This window comes from Arachis hypogaea, chromosome 4, assembly GCF_003086295.3.
Source record: "Arachis hypogaea cultivar Tifrunner chromosome 4, arahy.Tifrunner.gnm2.J5K5, whole genome shotgun sequence".
Lineage (NCBI taxonomy): Eukaryota > Viridiplantae > Streptophyta > Magnoliopsida > Fabales > Fabaceae > Arachis > Arachis hypogaea.
In genome coordinates, this window is record NC_092039.1 from 89,889,962 (window position 1) to 89,896,416 (window position 6,455).

The window sequence follows — 6,455 nt, forward strand, 5'->3', positions numbered from 1 at the left end:
TTAAGGCTCAAGGATATCCCTCTGTAAGCATGGAGAGGAAGCATGAAGAGCTTTTCTCAAAACAGAGTCAAACAGAGCCCCCACAGTCAAACTCTAAGTTTGGTGTTGGGAGGCCACAACCAAATTCTAAGTTTGGTGTTGAACCCTCATATTCAAACTCTAAGTTTGGTGTTGGAAGGTTCCAACATTGCTCTGAGTATCTGTGAGGCTCCATGAGGGCCCACTGTCAAGCTAATGACATTAAAGAAGCGCTTGTTGGGAGGTAACCCAATGTTATATTTATCTATTTTTCTTTTGTTATTTTATGTTTTCTATAGGTTGATGATCATGGGAAGTCACAAAATCAATTGAAAAAGCAAAAACAGAATGAAAAACAGAAAGAAAAATAGCACATCCTAGAGGAAAATTTGCTGGCATTTAAACGCCAGTGAAGATAGCAAAATGGGCGTTTAACGCCCAGTCTGGTACCACTCTGGGCGTTTAATGCCAGAAAGGAGCACCAGACTGGCGTTTAACACCAGGAATGGGCAAGAAGCTGGCGTTAAACGCCAGAAATGGGCACCAGCCCGGCGTTTAACGCCAGGATTGGCAGAAGGAGCATTTTTGCTCGCCACTTGGTGCAGGGATGAATTATCCTTAACACCTCAGGATCTGTGGACCCCACAGGATCCCCACCTACCCCACCACTCTCTCTCTTCTTCACCCATTCACCAATCACCTCAACACCTCTTTCCCAAAAACCCCTCACCTATCAAATTCCACCATTCTCTTCACCACTCACATCCATCCTTCATAAAACCCCACCTACCTCACCATTCAAATTCAAACCATTTTCCCTCCCAAACCCACCCATATTGGCCGAACCCTACCCCTCTCTCCACCCCTATATAAACCCATCTTCACTCCTTCATTTTCACACAACCTAAACACTACTTCTCCCCCTTGGCCGAATCACAAAGCCACATCCATCTCCTCTATTTCTTCTTCTTCTACTCTCTTCTTCCTTCTTTTGCTCGAGGACGAGCAAACCTTCTAAGTTTGGTATGGTAAAAGCATTGCTTTTTGTTTTTCCATAACCATTTATGGCATCTAAGGCCGGAGAAACCTCTAGAAAGAGGAAAGGGAAGGCAAAAGCTTCCACCTCCGAGTCATGGGTGATGGAGAGATTCATCTCAAGGGTGCATTAAGACCACTTCTATGAAGTAGTGGCCATGAAGAAGGTGATCCCTGAGTTCCTTTTCAAACTCAAAAAGAGTGAATATCCGGAGATCCGACATGAGATCCAAAAAAGAGGTTGGAAAGTTCTTACCAACCCCATTCAACAAGTCGGGATCTTAATGGTTCAAGAGTTCTATGCCAATGCATGGATCACCAAGAACCATGATCAAAGTGTGAACCCGGACCCAAAGAATTAGCTTACAATGGTTCGGGGGAAATGCTTAGATTTTAGTCCGGAAAATGTAAGGTTGGCATTCAACTTGCCCATGATGCAAGGAGATGAACGCCCTTACACTAGAAGGGTCAACTTTGATCAAAGGTTGGACTAAGTCCTCATAGACATTTGTGAAGAGGGCGCTCAATGGAAGAGAGATTCAAGAGGGAAGCCGGTTCAACTGAGAAGGCATGACCTCAAGCCCGTGGCTAGAGGATGGTTGGAGTTTATCCAACGCTCAATCATTCCCACTAGCAACCGGTCCAAAATTACTATAGACCGGGATATCATGATTCATAGCATCATCATTGGAGAGGAAGTAGAAGTTCATGAGGTTATATCCCAAGAACTTTATAAGGTGGCGGACAAGTCCTCTACCTTAGCAAGGTTAGCCTTCCCTCATCTCATTTGTCACCTCTGTAATTCAGTTGGAATTAACATAGAGGGAGACATCCTCATTGATGAGGACAAGCCCATCTCTAAAAAAAGGATGGAGCAAACAAGAGATCCCACTCACCATAAAATCCCTGAGATGCCTCAAGGGATGCACTTTCCTCCACAAAATTATTGGGAGCAAATCAACACCTCCCTAGGAGAATTGAGTTCCAACTTGGGACAACTAAGGGTGGAGCACCAAGAACATTCCATCCTCCTCTATGAAATTAGAGAAGATCAAAGAATCATGAGAGAGGAGCAACAAAGGCAAGGGAGAGACATTGAGGAGCTCAAGCACTCCATAAGATCTTCAAGAGGAAGAATAACCCGCCATCACTGAGGTGGACCCGTTCTTTAATCTCCTTGTCCTTTATTTCTCTGTTTTTTGAATTTTTATGCTTATGTTTATCTATGTTTGTGTCTTATGATCATTAGTGTCTTAGTGTCTATGCCTTAAAGTTATGAATGTCCTATGAATCCATCACATTTCTTAAATGAAAAATGTTCTTAACTGAAAAAGTGAAGAATTGCATGAATTTTGAATTTTATAACAAATTAATTATTTTGATGTGGTGGTAATTGATGAGCGGATAATTTATACGCTTTTTGGTATTGTTTTTAGTATGTTTTTAGTATGTTTTAGTTAGTTTTTAGTATACTTTTATTAGTTTTTAGTTAAAATTCACTTTTCTGGACTTTACTATGAGTTTTTGTGTTTTTCTGTGATTTCAGGTATTTTCTGGCTGAAATTGAGGGACCTGAGCAAAAATCTGATTCAGAGACTAAAAAGGACTGCAGATGCTGTTGGATTCTGACCTCCCTGCACTCGAAGCATATTTTCTGGAGCTACAGAAGCCCAATTGGGGCGCTCTTAACTGCGTTGAAAAGTAGACATCCTAGGCTTTCCAGAAATGTATAATAGTCCATACTTTGCTCGAGATTTGATGGCCCAAACTTGCGTTCCAAATCAGCTCAAAACTGCCCGGCGTTAAACGCCGGAACTGGCACAAGAATGGGAGTTAAACGCCCAAACTGGCACAAAAGCTGGCGTTTAACTCCAAGAAAAGTCTCTACACATGAAAGCTTCAATGCTCAGCCCAAGCACACACCAAGTGGGCCCGGAAGTGGATTTTTATGTAATTTACTCATTTCTGTAAACCCTAGGCTACTAGTTCTCTACAAATATGACCTTTTACTATTGTATTTTCATCTTTTGATCACTTTAGATCTTAGATCTGATCTTGGTTCTTCTGGTTCCCTCTCTGGGACCGAAGCCAATGATCACTTTTGTTCTTATGTACCTCGAGTATTAATGCAATTACTATTATTCTTCTATTCAATTCGGCTTGTTCTTATTCTAAGATATTCATTCGTACCCAAGAACATGATGAATGTGATGATTATGTGATGCTCATCATCATTATCACTTATGAACGCGTGCCTGACAACCACTCCCGTTCTACAAGCAAACAAGGCTTGAATGTTTATCTCTTGGATCCCTTAATCGGAATCTTCGTGGTATAAGCTAGAATTGATGGCGGCATTCAAGAGAATTCGGAAGGTCTAAGCCTTGTCTGTGGTATTCTGAGTAGGATTCAATGATTGAATGACTGTGACGAGCTTTAAACTTCTGAAGGCTGGGCGTTAGTGACAGATGCAAAAGAATCACTGGATTCTATTCCAACCTGATTGAGAACCGATAGATGATTTGCCGTTCCGTGACAGGGTGCGTAGAACATTTTCACTGAGAGGATGGGAGGTAGCCACTGACAATGGTGAAACCCTATATACAGCTTGCCATGGAAAGGAGTAAGAAGGATTGGATGAAGACAGTAGGAAAGCAGAGAGACGGAAGGGACAAAGCATCTCCATTTGCTTATTTGAAACTCTCACCAATGAATTACATAAGTATCTCTATCTTTCTGCTTTATTCATATATCATCCATAACCATTTGAGTCTGCCTGACTAAGATTTACAAGGTGACCATAGCTTGCTTCATACCAACAATCTCCGTGGGATCGACCCTTACTCGCGTAAGGTTTATTACTTGGACAACCCAGTGCACTTGCTGGTTAGTTGTGCGAAGTTGTGATAAAGAGTTGAGATTACAATTGTGCGTACCATGTTGATGGCGCCATTGATGATCACAATTTCGTGCACCAAGTTTTTGGCGCCGTTGCCGGGGATTGTTGAGTTTGGACAACTGACGGTTCATCTTGTTGCTTAGATTAGGTATTTTTCTTCAGAGTTCTTAAGAATGAATTCTAGTGTTTCAAGGTGATGTTCTTATCATCACCAAAGCTGATTGATTCTCATCAATTTAGCTCTTGAATGCAATATCCTACTGAAGCTTGGCTAGCCATGTCTAATTCCTTTAGACTGAAGCTTTAGACTAACATTGCATGATTCCTGGAATTCTCATCAAGAATTTTGATATCTTTATTTTCTTTTCCACTTAATTTTTGAAAAAAAACCAAAAAATTACAAAATCATAAAAACCAAAAATATTGTATGTTTCTTGTTGAGTCTAGAATCTCATGTTGAGTTTGATGTCAATTGCATGTTTCTGTTCTTCTTGCATTCATTCATGTGTCTTAAGGATCTTCAAGTTATTCTTGATGATTTTCTTGCTCTGATCTTTAAATTCTCTTGACTTGAGTGTTTTGTTGTTTCTCATATGCATTCTCATTTTATTAGTGTCAATGGTATACAAACTGCTAAGTTTGGTGTCTTGCATGCATTGTTATTTGATTTTTGTTGCAATTTTGATTATTCCTCATATTAAAAATCCAAAAATATTTTTAATTTGTGTCTTTTCAAGTCAATAGTACAGAGAATTGAAGATTCAGAACATACAGCAGAGGAATTACACAGAAAAAGCTGGGCGTTCAAAACGCCCAGTGAAGAAGGCAAACTGGCGTTTAAACGCCAGCCAGGGTGCCTGGTTGGGCGTTTAACGCCCAAAAGGGTAGTGTTTTGGGCGTTAAATGCCAGAATGGATACCATTCTGGGCGTTTAATGCCAGGATGGCACAAGAGGGAAGATTCTGTTTTTAATTGAAATTTTTTCAGGTTTTCAAAATTTTTCAAAATCAAATATTTTTCAAATCATATCTTTTCAATCATATGTTTTCAAAATCAATTTCTTTCCATACTTGCTATCAATTAATGATTTGATTCAACATTTCAAGTATGTTGCCTTTTCTGTTGATAAAGGTTTAATGTTTGAATCATATCTTTTCTTGTTAGGCAAGTCATTAATTTTTAAAATCAAATCCTTTTAAATTGCTTTTCAAATCATATCTTTTCAATCACATCTTTTTCAAAATAGTTTTCAATCATATCTTTTTGATTTCTAATTTCAAAATCTTTTTCAAAAATCACTTGATTTTTTTCAACTCTTAGTTTTCGAAAATCAATTGAAGTTTTTCAAAATGTTTTAAAATCTTTTGCTCAATTTTCGAAAATTTCTTCCCCTCTTCTCACATCCTTCTATTTATGGACTAACACTATTCCTCAATGCACAATTCGAACTCCATCCTTCCTTGATAAGTTCAAATTTTCTACCTCTTCCTTCTATTTTTCTTTTCCTCTGACACCTCAAGGAATCTCTATACTGTGACATAGAGGATTCCATATTTTCTTGTTTTCTTCTCTTTCATATGAGCAGGAGCAAAGACAAAAGCATTCTTGTTGAGGCTGACCCTGAACCTGAAAGGACCTTGAAGCGAAAGCTAAGAGAAGCTAAGGCACAACTCTCTGTAGAGGACCTAACAGAAATCTTCAAAGAAGAAGAACCCATGGCAGCCGAAAACAACAACAATGCCAACAATGCAAGGAAGGTGCTGGGTGACTTTACTGCACCTACTCCTGACTTCTATGGGAGAAGCATCTCTATCCCTGCCATTGGAGCAAACAACTTTGAGCTTCAGCCTCAATTAGTTTCTCTTATGCAACAGAATTGCAAGTTCCATGGACTTCCATTGGAAGATCCTCATCAGTTTTTAGTTGAGTTCTTGCAAATCTGTGACACTGTCAAGACTAATGGGGTTGACCCTGAGGTCTACAGACTTATGCTATTCCCTTTTACTGTAAGAGACAGAGCTAGGATATGGTTGGACTCACAACCCAAAGAAAGCCTGAACTCTTAGGAAAAGCTAGTCAATGCCTTCTTGGCAAAGTTCTTTCCACCTCAAAAATTGAGTAAGCTTAAAGTGGAAGTCCAAACCTTCAGACAGAAGGAAGGTGAATCCATCTATGAAGCTTGGGAAAGATACAAACAATTGATCAGAAAATGTCCTTCTAACATGCTTTCTGAATGGAGCATCATAGGTATCTTCTATGATGGTCTATCTGAACTGTCCAAGATGTCATTGGATAGCTCTGCTGGAGGATCTCTTCATCTGAAGAAGACGCCTACAGAAGCTCAAGAACTCATTGAAATGGTTGCAAATAACCAATTCATGTACACTTCTGAAAGGAATCCTGTGAACAATGGGACGAATCAGAAGAAAGGAGTTCTTGAGATTGATACCCTGAATGCTATATTGGCTCAGAACAAAATATTGACTCAGCAAGTCAATATGAT

General features: G+C 39.5%; 1 non-coding gene across 1 annotated transcript; it reads right to left on the reverse strand.

Annotated features, from left to right (window-relative positions):
* Positions 1 to 6,072: 6,072 nt before the first annotated feature.
* LOC112799394 (small nucleolar RNA R71) lies at positions 6,073 to 6,180 on the reverse strand. The gene has a single exon (XR_003200975.1). It is a non-coding gene; the product is annotated as a small nucleolar RNA R71 (small nucleolar RNA).
* Positions 6,181 to 6,455: the final 275 nt, after the last annotated feature.